At 39.3% G+C, this 13,829-nt stretch overlaps 1 long non-coding RNA gene across 1 annotated transcript; it reads right to left on the bottom strand.

Annotated features, from left to right (window-relative positions):
* Nucleotides 1-230: 230 nt before the first annotated feature.
* Nucleotides 231-11,983, bottom strand: LOC140179472 (uncharacterized). The gene is made up of 4 exons (XR_011872945.1): nt 11,904-11,983; nt 11,717-11,769; nt 404-456; nt 231-274 (listed from the first exon to the last, which is right to left on the bottom strand). It is a non-coding gene; the product is annotated as an uncharacterized lncRNA (long non-coding RNA).
* Nucleotides 11,984-13,829: the final 1,846 nt, after the last annotated feature.

The following is a 13,829-nucleotide window of genomic DNA, read 5'->3' as shown; positions in this document are numbered from 1 at the left end:
AGATTTCTAATCATAAAATCCCTAAAAATAAGCTAAACTAAAATCGGAAAGGATATTATAATTAATTCTATTTACAGAAAAGATTCATGAAATAAATTAGGAATTTGATTTTGATTTGATCTAGTCAACAGAAAGATTGTAATTTGGATTGAGAAACTTAATGTTTCCATGTATAGTTATAGAAATTTATAACATACATAATTATTACCTTAAGTTCCTCTGGTATTGTCGTGTTGACCATGTTGATTGCTGAGTAACCTTGTTGTAATAATACCTAAAAGAAATCATGGTCAAAATATAGATCATAAGTAAAATTTTACAAATACGTGCCACAGAAAGTTCTCCGAAAAAAGTAGCAGAAAAATAGACTTAATAAAATTATACAACAAGGGATAAAATGCACTTTCTTCCATCTGAAGATGTGAATTCTTTCCAAACAGTTGATGCATCAGCCCTCTGTCAAATCCAGCAAAGTTAGAGATATTTGCAAATGCTAACCATAAACCATCCACAACAGATTATCATATCAAGGTAATAAATTAAACACATGCTACTGTTAGAAACTAGAGGCATCAATTAAACAAATCAAGGATCGAAGATAAAATGCCTGGAGAATACTGTAAGATGACAACATTGCCAGTATTAAGAGTTATAATATAAAATGCATAAAAGCAAAGCAAAACTTTTGACATGCTCATGCCTAAATACATAATCATACATGACTGCAATTAAAAAAACGTTAAACTAGATCACAAAATGGGAAACGAGATACATAAACAAATTAAAGAGGAGTTGGAAGTGGTAAAACAACAATAAAATAAACCCATAAATGTTTTATACTTATTTTATTTTTTTGTACATGTAGGAAGAGCCAAAGAAACTTACTGGTGCACAAAATTGTTACTCTCTTACAATTTCGCACACATGACCAGCAAGTGCACTGGGTCGTCCAAGTAATACCTTACGTGAGTAAGGGTCGAATCCCACGGAGATTGTTGATTTGAAGCAATCTATGGTTATCTTGTAAATCTTAGTCAGGAAGTCAATTATATTTATCAATTGAATTGTGAATAACCAGTAGAGCATAAATTAAAAGTTACTTGTTGTGCAGTAATGGAGAATATGTTGGAGTTTTGGAGATGCTTTGTCTTCTGAATCTCTGCTTTCCTCTGTCTTCTTGTTCACGCACGCACGTCCCCCTATGGCAAGCTGTGTGTTGGTGGATCACCGTTGTCAATGGCTACCTTCCATCCTTCCAGTGAAAACTACGCTCACGTGCTCTGTCACAGCACGGCTAATCACCGGTTGGTTCTCGATCCGGTTGGAATAGGATTTACTATCCTTTTGCATCTGTCACTAACGCCCAGCCTTCAGAAGTTTGAAGCTCGTCACAGTCATTCAATCCTTGAATCCTACTCGGAATACCACGGACAAGGTTTAGACTTTCCGGATTCTCATGAATGCCGCCATCAGTTCTAGCTTATACCACGGAGATTCTGATTAGAGAATCTAAGAGATACTCATTCAATCGGATATAGAACGGAGGTGGTTGTCAGGCACACGTTCATGGTTTGAGGAAGGTGATGAATGTCACTGATCATCACCTTCATCACAGTTAAGCGCGAATGAACATCTTAGATAGGAACAAGCGTGTTTGAATAGAAAACAGAAATACTTGCATTAATTCATCGAGACACAGCAGAGCTCCTCACCCCCAACAATGGGGTTTAGAGACTCATGCCGTCAGAAAATACAAAGTTTACATCTGAAATGTCATGAGATACAAAATAAGTCTCTAAAAGTCGTTTAAATACTAAACCAGTAGCCTAGGGTTACAAAATATGAGTGGACTATGATGGATGATGCAGAGATCCACTTCTGGGGCCCACTTGGTGTGCTGGGGCCCACTTGGTGTGTGCTGGGGCTGAGACTTTAAGCAATTCACGTGCAGAGGCCATTTGTGGAGTTGAACGCCAGTTTTTGATCCTTTTCTGGCGCTGGACGCCAGAATTGGGCAGAGGACTGGCGTTGAACGCCAGTTTACGTCGTCTATTCTTGTGCAAAGTATGGACTATTATATATTTCTGGAAAGCCCTGGATGTCTACTTTCCAACGCAATTGGAAGCACGCCATTTCGAGTTCTGTAGCTCCAGAAAATCCACTTTGAGTGCAAGGAGGTCAGAATCCAACAGCATCAGCAGTCCTTTTTCAGCCTGAATCAGATTTTTGCTCAGCTCCTTCAATTTCAGCCAGAAAAATACCTGAAATTACAGAAAAACACACAACTCATATTAAAGTCCAGAAATATGAATTTTTCCTAAAAACTACTGGAAATAAACTAAAAACTAACTAAAACATACTCAAAACTATATGAAATTATCCCCAAAAAGCTTATAAAATATCCGCTCATCACAACACCAAACTTAAACTGTTGCTTGTCCTCAAGCAACTAGACAAATAAAATAGAAGACTAATAGGTTGAGAAGCAATAATATCTCAGAGTTTTTGAATGAAGCTCAGATTCTAATTAGATGAGCGGGGCTAGTAGCTTTTTGCTTCTGAACAGTTTTGGCATCTCACTTTATCCATTGAAGCTCAGAGTGATTGGCATCTATAGGAACTCAGAATTTAGATAGTGTTATTGATTTTCTTGGTTCAGTGTGATGATTCTTGAACACAGCTTTTTTATGAGTCTTGGCCGTGGCCCTAAGCACTTTGTTTTCCAGTATTATCACCGGATACATAAATGCCACAGACACATAACTGGGTGAACCTTTTCAGATTGTGACTCAGCTTTGCTAAAGTCCCCAATTAGAGGTGTCCAGAGTTCTTAAGCACACTCTTCTTTTTGCTTTGGACCTTGACTTTAACCGCTCAGTCTCAAGTTTTCACTTGACACCTACACGCCACAAGCACATGGTTAGGGACAGCTTGGTTTAGCCGCTCAGACCAGGATTTTATTCCTTTAGGCCCTCCTATCCACTGATGCTCAAAGCCTTGGGATCCTTTTTATTTGCCCTTGCCTTTTGGTTTTAAGAGCTTTTGGCTTTTTTTTTTTCTGCAAGCTTTGTTCTTTGCTGCTTTTTCTTGCTTCAAGAATCATTTTTATGATTTTTCAGATTATCAATAACATGTCTCATGTTCATTGTTCTTTCAAGAGCCAACATATTTAACAGTCTTAAACAACAAATTCAAAAGACATATGCACTGTTCAAGCATTCATTCAGAAGACAGAAAGCATTGCCACCACATGTAACTAATTAGAATTTCTCTTATTAAAAGCTCGAAATTTTATTGCCTCTTATTCAAAAGATCTACTATTTTATTCATGTTTAATGATGATGAGAAAAATAGACTATAACTTAATTGGAGATAAAATCAAAATAGATACTAATTACTATTATATGACTCCTAAGGTAAAACTAAAATAAGAACAATTATCACAGAGTTAAGGCTAAGATTAGAACTCAACAACCTTGAGGTTTGGAAGTGGATGTTCCTCTAGTCTGTGAGGTGCTTGGTCCTTGCTTCTTGGAGTGGGTTGTTTTCCTTTAGGGGCCATGATCTTAGTGATCACGGATAAGCACACCAAACTTAGAGCTTTGCTTGTCCTCAAGCAAAAGAAAAGAAAGGAGATGGGTAGAAGGAGAGCTCCTCCTCACCATCCTGGCGTTTGAACGCCCAAACACTGTCTGTTTTGGGTGTTCAACGCCCAAATGCTGCTCTCCTGGGTGTTCAACGCCCAGTTGTTGCCCTTTTCTGGCGTTTGAACGCCAGATAGCTATCCTTACTGGCATTCAGCGCCCACTGGATGCCCATTTTGGGCGCTGAACGCCCAAAATGCCCCTTTACTGGCGTCTTCTTGCCGTTGAGCTCTTTTTCTCTGTTTTGTGTGCAAATTCCTTCTGTAACCCTGTAAACTTATGCAATTGATTCTTTATCTTAGTGTCAGTAAACTTTATATAAACAAATAAAAAAGAAAAATAGGGCAAAATGCTTAGAGGATTGTTGCCCCATGGCTGGGTTGCCTCCCAGCAAGCACTTCTTTATTGTCTTTAGCTGGACCTTGCTGAGCTTTTTAATCTAGCTTCAGCCTTGAGCATTCTTGCTCAATGTTGCCTTCAAGATAATGCTTGATTCTCTGTCCATTGACAATGAACTTCTTATCAGAATCAATATCTTGAAGCTCCACATAACCATATGGTGACACACTTGTAATCACGTATGGTCCTTTCCACCGGGATTTCAGTTTCCCGGGGAATAGCCTGAGTCTAGAGTTAAACAACAGGACCTTTTGTCCTGGTTCAAAGATTCTAGATGACAGCTTCTTGTCATGCCATTTTTTTTATTTTTCTTTATAAAGCTTGGCATTTTCGAAAGCTGTGAATCTGAATTCCTCTAGCTCATTTAGCTGGAGTAATTGTTTTTCTCCTGCTAATTTGGCATCAAAGTTTAGGAATCTGGTTGCCCAGTAGGCCTTATGTTCCAGTTCCACGGGCAAGTGGCATGCCTTACCATACACGAGTTGGTATGGAGAGGTCCCTATAGGGGTCTTGAATGCTGTTCTGTAAGCCCACAGAGCATCATCCAAGCTCCTTGCCCAATCCTTTCTTCGGGTATTTACTGTCCGTTCCAGGATTCTCTTTAATTCTCTGTTAGAGACTTCAGCCTGCCCATTGGTTTGTGGATGATATGGAGTGGCCACCTTGTGGCGAATTCCATACCTAACCATGGCAGAGTAAAGCTGTTTATTGCAGAAGTGAGTGCCCCCATCACTGATTAACACTCTAGGGACACCAAACCTGCTAAAGATATGTTTCTGGAGGAACTTCAGCACTGTTTTAGTATCATTGGTGGGTGTGGCAATAGCCTCAACCCATTTTGATACATAGTCAACTGCCACCAGAATATAAGTGTTTGAGTATGATGGTGGGAAAGGTCCCATGAAGTCAATTCCCCATACATCAAACAACTCTATTTCCAAGATTCCTTGTTGAGGCATGGCGTAACCATGAGGCAGATTACCAGCTCTTTGGCAACTGTCACAATTACGTACAAACTCTCGGGAATCTTTATAGAGTGTGGGCCAATAGAAGCCACATTGGAGGACCTTGGTGGCTGTTCGCTCACCTCCGAAATGGCCTCCATATTGAGATCCGTGGCAATGCCATAGGATTCTCTGTGCTTCCTCTCTGGGGACACACCTACGGATAATTCCGTCTGCACATCTCTTAAAGAGATAGGGTTCATCCCACAAGTAGTACTTTGCATCAGTAACTAATTTCTTCTTTTGTATTCTATTGTACTCCTTGGGTATGAACCTTGCAGCTTTATAGTTTGCAATATCAGCAAACTATGGTGCTTCCTGAATGGCAAATAGATGCTCATCAGGGAACGTCTCAGAGATCTCAAGAAAGGGGAGGGACGTCCCTTTCACTGGCTCTATCCGGGACAGATGATCAGCCACTTGGTTCTCTGTCCCTTTTCTGTCTCTTATTTCTATATCAAACTCTTGCAGAAGCAATACCCATCTGATGAGCCTGGGTTTTGAATCCTGCTTTGTGAGTAGATATTTAAGAGCAGCATGGTCAGTATACACAATCACTTTTGATCCTACTAAGTATGATCTGAACTTGTCAATGGCGTAAACCACTGCAAGTAGTTCTTTTTCTGTGGTTGTGTAATTTTTCTGGGCATCATTTAAAACGCGACTGGCATAATAAATGACATGCAGAAGCTTGTCATGCCTCTGTCCCAATACTGCACCAATGGCATGATCACTGGCATCACACATTAACTCAAATGGCAATGTCCAGTCTGGTGCAGAAATGACTGGTGCTGTGACCAGCTTAGCTTTCAGCGTTTCAAACGCCTGCAGGCATGCTGTGTCAAACACAAATGGTGTGTCAGCAGCTAGCAGATTGCTTAGAGGTTTTGCGATTTTTGAAAAATCCTTTATAAACCTCCTATAGAATCCTGCATGCCCCAGAAAGCTTCTGATTGCCTTAACATTGGCAGGTGGTGGTAATTTTTCAATTACCTCTATTTTTGCTTGATCCACCTCTATTCCCTTGTTTGAGATTTTATGCCCAAGAACAATTCCTTCAGTCACCATGAAGTGACACTTTTCCCAGTTTAAAACTAGGTTGGTTTCTTGGCATCTTTTCAGAACAAGTTTCAGGTGATCAAGACAGGAGCTGAATGAGTCTCCATATACTGAGAAATCATCCATGAAGACTTCCAGAAATTTTTCCACCATGTCAGAGAAAATAGAGAGCATGCATCTCTGGAAGGTTGCAGGTGCATTGCATAGCCCAAAGGGCATCCTTCTATAAGCAAACACTCCGGATGGACATGTGAATGCTGTTTTCTCTTGATCTTGGGGATCTACTGCAATCTGGTTATAGCTTGAGTAGCCATCCAAAAAGCAGTAATAATCATGACCTGCTAGTCTCTCTAGCATCTGGTCTATGAATGGTAAAGGAAAATGATCCTTTCTGGTGGCTGTATTGAGCCTTCTGTAGTCAATACACATGCGCCACCCTGTAACTGTTCTTGTAGGAACCAGTTCATTTTTTTCATTATGAATCACTGTCATGCCTCCCTTTTTTGGGACGACTTGAACAGGGCTCACCCAGGGGCTGTCAGAAATAGGATAAATAATCCCAGCCTCCAGTAATTTGGTGACCTCTTTCTGCACCACTTCCTTCATGGCTGGATTTAGCCGCCTCTGTGGTTGAACCACTGGTTTGGCATTATCCTCCAATAGGATTTTGTGCATGCATCTAGCTGGGCTTATGCCCTTAAGGTCACCTATGGACCACCCAAGAGCTGTCTTGTGTGTCCTTAGCACTTGAATAAGTGCTTCCTCTTCCTGTGAATTTAAAGCAGAGCTTATGATCACTGGAAAAGTGTCACCTTCTCCTAGAAATGCATATTTCAAGGATGGTGGCAGTGGCTTGAGCTCTGGTTTAGGAGGTTTTTCCTCTTTCAGAAGAAAGTTCAGAGGCTCTTTCATGTCCCCTGAATCCTCCAAATCAGGCTGAACATCTTTAAAGATGTCTTCCAACTCTGATTCGAGACTCTCAGCCATGTTGATCTCTTCTACCAAAGAGTCAATAAGGTCAACTTTCATGCAGTCTGTTGATGTGTCTGGATGCTGCATGGCTTTGACAGCGTTCAACTTGAACTCGTCATCGTTGACTCTCAGGGTTATTTCCCCCTGTTGGACGTCAATGAGGGATCGTCCAGTTGCTAGGAAGGGTCTTCCTAGAATGAGAGTAGCACTCTTGTGCTCCTCTATTTCCAGCACAACAAAGTCAGTGGGAAAGGCGAATGGCCCAACTCTGACAATCATGTCCTCAATCACGCCTGATGGGTATTTAGTGGAACCATCAGCAAGTTGGAGACATATCCGGGTTGGTTTAACTTCTTCAGTTAAGCCAAGCTTCCTGATAGTGGATGCAGGTATCAGGTTGATGCTTGCCCCAAGATCACATAAAGCTGTCTTGGTGCAATCACCTTCTAATATGCATGGTATCAGAAAACTCCCAGGATCTTTAAGCTTTTCAGGAAAGCTTTTCAGAATGACTGCACTGCATTCTTCAGTGAGGAGAACTCTTTCTGTTTCTCTCCACTCCTTTTTATGACTCAAGATCTCTTTCATGAACTTGGCATAAGAAGGTATTTGCTCAAGTGCCTCTGCAAAAGGAATCTTTATTTCAAGAGTCCTTAGATAATCTGCAAAGCGAGCAAATTGCTTATCCTGCTCCTCTTTCCGGAGTTTTTGAGGATAAGGTATCTTGGCTTTATATTCCTCAACCTTAGTGGTTAAAGAAGCCTTTTTAGAGGGGTTGTTATCAGCACTTGTGTGTGTCTGATCCCTCACTGGCAATTGAGTACCAGAGTCAGAGGCTGGAGTGACGTTAGATGCCAACTCACTGTCTGTTCCTGGCGCCTGAACGCCAGAAATGTGCCCCTGTTGGGCGTTCAGCGCTGGATTCTGCCCCATTTGGGCGTTCAGCGCCAGATTCTTGCCCATTTCTGGCATTGAACGCCAATCCTGCCTTGTTTCTGGCGCTGAACGCCAGTTTTGGGCATGGTCTGGGCGTTCAGCGCCAGCCTTCCACCCATTTTCTGGTGTTTTAGTGCCAGAATTATTTTTCCCTGGGCTCTTACTGTCCTCAGGGGAATATTTGGTGGGTTGCTCATTTCTTGAATTTTTGATGCCTTGAGGTGGGGCATTTAATGTTTTCCCACTTCTTAATTGAACTGCTTGGCATTCTTCTGCTATTTGCTTTGATAGCTGCTGCTTTGTTTGCTTAAACTGTTCTTCCATATGTATATTAGCTATCCTTGTCTCCTGTAACCTGTCTTTGAATTCAGCTAGCTACTTTGTTAGAAAATCTAATTGCTGATTGAATTCAGCAGCTTGTTTTACAGTACTGAGTTCAGCAGTTACTGTTTTAACCTCTTCATTCATGGAAGGGTTGCTGCTTAGATACAGATGCTGATTCCTGGCAACTGTATCAATGAGCTCTTGAGCTTCTTCAATTGTCTTTCTCATATGGATAGATCCACCAGCTGAGTAATCTAAAGACATCTGAGCTCCTTCTGCAAGCCCATAGTAGAAGATGTCTAACTGAACCCACTCTGAAAACATTTCAGAGGGGCATTTTCGTAGCATCTCTCTATATCTCTCCCAGGCATCATAAAGAGATTCATTATCTCCTTGTTTAAAGCCTTGGATGTCCAGCCTTAGCTGTGTCATCCTTTTTGGAGGGAAATATTGATTCAGGAATTTTTCTGTCAGCTGTTTCCATGTTCTTATGCTGGCCTTAGGTTGGTTATTTAACCACCTTTTAGCTTGATCTTTTACAGCAAATGGAAACAGTAATAGTCTGTAGACATCCTGATCTATTTCCTTATCATGTACTGTGTCAGCAATTTGTAAAAATTGTGCCAGAAACTCTGTAGGTTCTTCCTGTGGAAGACCGGAATACTGGCAACTTTGCTGCACCATGATAATGAGCTGAGGATTCAACTCAAAGCTACTAACTCCAATGGAGGGTATGCATATGCTACTCCAATACGAAGCAGTAGAGGGGTTAGAATATGACCCCAAAGTCCTCCTGGACTGTCCATCTCCACTTATGTCCATGATGGATCTATGGATATAACTTGGACTGATTTACCTTTTTATTTATTTTATTTTATAAGAAGTAAATACTTAAATAAAATAAAATAACTAAAAAGAATTTGAATTTTGAAGTAAAAAATTTTTTTTTTCGTAAAAAAAAATTAAAAATAATTAGTTAAAAAAAACGAAATTTTTGAAAAAGAGGGAAGATATTTTCGAAAATTAGAGAGAGAGAGTTAGTTAGGTAGTTTTGAAAAAGTTAAGAAACAAACAAAAAGTTAGTTAGTTAGTTGAAACAAATTTTGAAAAGATAAGAAGTTAGGAAGTTAGAAGAGATATTTTGAAAAGATATTTTTTTGAATTTAGTGAGGAGAGAGAAAAACAATAAGATAGTACAAGATTTAAAATTTTTAGATCTAATGCTCCTTGTTTTCGAAAAATTTGGAGGGAAAACACCAAGGAACACCAAACTTAAAAATTTTAAGATCAAGACACAAGGAAACTCAAGAACACTTTGAAGACTCACAAGAACACAAGAACATGAAGGAAGAACACCAAACTTAAAATTTTTAGAAAACCAAACCAAAATTTTCGAAAATCAAAGGGGAATCAACAAGAAAACACCAAACTTAAAGTTTGGCACAAGATTTAATAGAAAAAATATTTTTGAAAAAGAAGGTTTTGAAAAGAGTATAAAAGATTCTAACCCAATCAAATTAATGCTCTAGCCAAATGAGTTATGGGACCTTCAAAAAATTTTAAGAAAGATTATTTTTGAAAACACCAAACTTAAAGTTTGGCACAGGATTTAATAGAAAAATTATTTTTGAAAAAGGTTTTTTTTTAAAAAATATGATAGCCAATTATCATGAACATAAACACCACGTTCTAAATAACTGAGCTATAAGTTTAAAGTATTTTAACAAGGGGTAATTAATAAAAGACTCTAAACCAAAAAAAAAGAAAGATTTTTCCTAATCTAAGCAACAAAGTAATCCGTCAGTTGTTCAAACACGAACAATCCCCGGCAACGGCGCCAAAAACTTGGTGCACAAAATTGTTACTCTCTTACAATTTCGCACACATGACCAGCAAGTGCACTGGGTCGTCCAAGTAATACCTTACGTGAGTAAGGGTCGAATCCCACGGAGATTGTTGGTTTGAAGCAATCTATGGTTATCTTGTAAATCTTAGTCAGGAAGTCAATTATGTTTATCAATTGAATTGTGAATAACCAGTAGAGCATAAATTAAAAGTTACTTGTTGTGCAGTAATGGAGAATATGTTGGAGTTTTGGAGATGCTTTGTCTTCTGAATCTCTGCTTTCCTCTGTCTTCTTGTTCACGCACGCACGTCCCCCTATGGCAAGCTGTGTGTTGGTGGATCACCGTTGTCAATGGCTACCTTCCATCCTTCCAGTGAAAACTACGCTCACGTGCTTTGTCACAGCACGGCTAATCACCGGTTGGTTCTCGATCCGGTTGGAATAGGATTTACTATCCTTTTGCATCTGTCACTAACGCCCAACCTTCAGGAGTTTGAAGCTCGTCACAGTCATTCAATCCTTGAATCCTACTCGGAATACCACGGACAAGGTTTAGACTTTCCGGATTCTCATGAATGCCGCCATCAGTTCTAGCTTATACCACGGAGATTCTGATTAGAGAATCTAAGAGATACTCATTCAATCGGATATAGAACGGAGGTGGTTGTCAGGCACACGTTCATGGTTTGAGGAAGGTGATGAATGTCACTGATCATCACCTTCATCACAGTTAAGCGCGAATGAACATCTTAGATAGGAACAAGCGTGTTTGAATAGAAAACAGAAATACTTGCATTAATTCATCGAGACACAGCAGAGCTCCTCACCCCCAACAATGGGGTTTAGAGACTCATGCCGTCAGAAAATACAAAGTTTAGATCTGAAATGTCATGAGATACAAAATAAGTCTCTAAAAGTCGTTTAAATACTAAACCAGTAGCCTAGGGTTATAAAATATGAGTGGACTATGATGGATGATGCAGAGATCCACTTCTGGGGCCCACTTGGTGTGCTGGGGCCCACTTGGTGTGTTCTGGGGCTGAGACTTTAAGCAATTCACGTGCAGAGGCCATTTGTGGAGTTGAACGCCAGTTTTTGATCCTTTTCTGGCGCTGGACGCCAGAATTGGGCAGAGGACTGGCGTTGAATGCCAGTTTACGTCGTCTATTCTTGTGCAAAGTATGGACTATTATATATTGCTGGAAAGCCCTAGATGTCTACTTTCCAACGCAATTGGAAGCACGCCATTTCGAGTTCTGTAGCTCCAGAAAATCCACTTTGAGTGCAGGGAGGTCAGAATCCAACAGCATCAGCAGTCCTTTTTCAGCCTGAATCAGATTTTTGCTCAGCTCCTTCAATTTCAGCTAGAAAAATACCTGAAATTACAGAAAAACACACAACTCATAGTAAAGTCCAGAAATATGAATTTTTCCTAAAAACTACTGGAAATAAACTAAAAACTAACTAAAACATACTCAAAACTATATGAAATTATCCCCAAAAAGCTTATAAAATATCCGCTCATCACTTACAAAGGGAACAAATGATATCATTCACACATCCCATGTTGTTCACCCTTAAGCCACTGGAGGAAGGGGGTGTGAAGGGTACAGACAATAATCAATTAATGATAATTCAGATATACACCAATCTTGCATTTTAAGATTGTAAACCAAAACATAAAAAAAAAAGGGTTATAAATAGCAAACTATTGCCTACCTCGAGAAAGTGTAACCACCGCCTTCACAGTGACTATATAGAGCAGTTGCTAAAATTTCTCCTGACTTGCCATGATATCTACAAATCAGTGAAAGCACATGCACATAAAAGGATATTCACACCATAAAACTCTTTTGATGATTAAAATATTCAGATATGGTCAACGATTACATTAGAAACCAGTTTAATTGGCCACACAACATTTTCAAGCATGTCGAACATATATAAAAATGGCATTCAAATTGTGCCAGCATCAGCAATCATCCAAACAACTCACCTCAATAGGTGACGTCAGTTCCAATGGTTTCTCCTAACTAGATTGCCTTGTTCTCTTGTTGCAGTAATATCTGGTAAAGATGATCAAAGAACAAAAACTTCTTGTTATGATTCAAGATAATGCAAACTACATAAGCAATCCAAATGTTATCATAAACTGTAAAAGATATTTTTCCAATAATGTAAACGGTAAAAGATATCATCTGTTTCCTCGAAAAACAAGATATTAATCAATACCTTCTGCCATCAGCTGCAGTATGCTCTTGCCAATCAGATCCTGCTGGTTAGGGGAACTTGTTGCCTAAATTTGACAAAGCAACAAACCAAGAATTATATTAGATCATATTTCTCAAAAACTATAATATAAAAACATAATAATATTTTACCACCTTTAGTAGAAATCTGAATCAATGAATCACGTCTAATGTAAGCATCATAAAAATACTTTATGAATTATAGAGATTCAGTTAGCTTATAAGCTATGCTCTCAAAGAATCCACTTCAATCCAATGATATCATAAGTTCATAACAAAAAGCCGACCTAAATTTATTGAAGTATAATAATACAAATCCTGGGTAATACATGCCACAACCTAGAGTAGAGCCCAAGGCCATTATAAATTGTTTCATTAAATTCTCATACTTCAAATGTGAGACTCATGTTCAATACCTTCTAGTGGATCTTAACAATTCCTCCAAAAATATGCCCATGACAATGATAGAATTGGTGAGAGAGATTGAGAAAAAAAAAAGAAGATATACAAGGCACGCACATGTACATGTACATGAACACTAAACCTGACATGGAGACAGACACAGCCATATCAATGTCTAAAAATGGTAGGATATGGTCCTAAAATTTTCAAAACTTATACAATATTTAAGCACTCACAAATGTCAAACTACCAATATTCACTACTATCTAAGCTCTGTGCCAAAATTTTTGAAACATTCTTAGCATATGTTATTTGTGTCAATACTTGTTACAACTAGGTAAATATTAAAATTTAATAACGTGATAATAAAACAAGTAATATGCATTAGAAAAACAGGTAACGATAAAACACTTACAGAATCAGTTGACGGAGTACCAGATGATTGCACTCCAGCCTGTTACATTGGTGTAACAGTTGCAGCACTCTGAGAAATAGAGGACACCCAAGGTTGTCCAACCGGAGGAGCATGCATTTGGCCCGATGGCTGGTACTGAGCCATTGCATTAACATTATCCTGCTGCTGAGTATACGATGGTTGAAACTAAAAAGAGTATGAAACCGTATATCAAACTGGACTCTAATAATGTACAACCAATGTAAAACTACAAAGAAAATACGGCAACCATACAGTATATGAAGAATGAGAATTGCTGTTAAAACAGCCAAGCTGGGCATATGACTGCTTACGTGGGGAACAGTTGGCTGTGAATGTGGTGGGACGGATGTCGGGGGCCTGTTTGTTTGGACATATTTCATAGATATAACCTACGACGAAGGAGCAGATTGACCAGGCTGAATATGTCTTGGAGGCAACTGTTGCATTGGTTGTGAATACTGCAATTACTGACTCTGACCAACAGGCATTGCAACATTTGAAGAAGGAATGACATGTCCTGCAAGTTCGAATTATTGGGAAGCCATTGGAGCAAATGGC

The sequence above is a fragment of the Arachis hypogaea genome, chromosome 15 (genome assembly GCF_003086295.3).
Source record: "Arachis hypogaea cultivar Tifrunner chromosome 15, arahy.Tifrunner.gnm2.J5K5, whole genome shotgun sequence".
In the NCBI taxonomy this organism is placed as follows: domain Eukaryota; kingdom Viridiplantae; phylum Streptophyta; class Magnoliopsida; order Fabales; family Fabaceae; genus Arachis; species Arachis hypogaea.
This window is presented reverse-complemented; position numbering and strand designations above follow the sequence as displayed.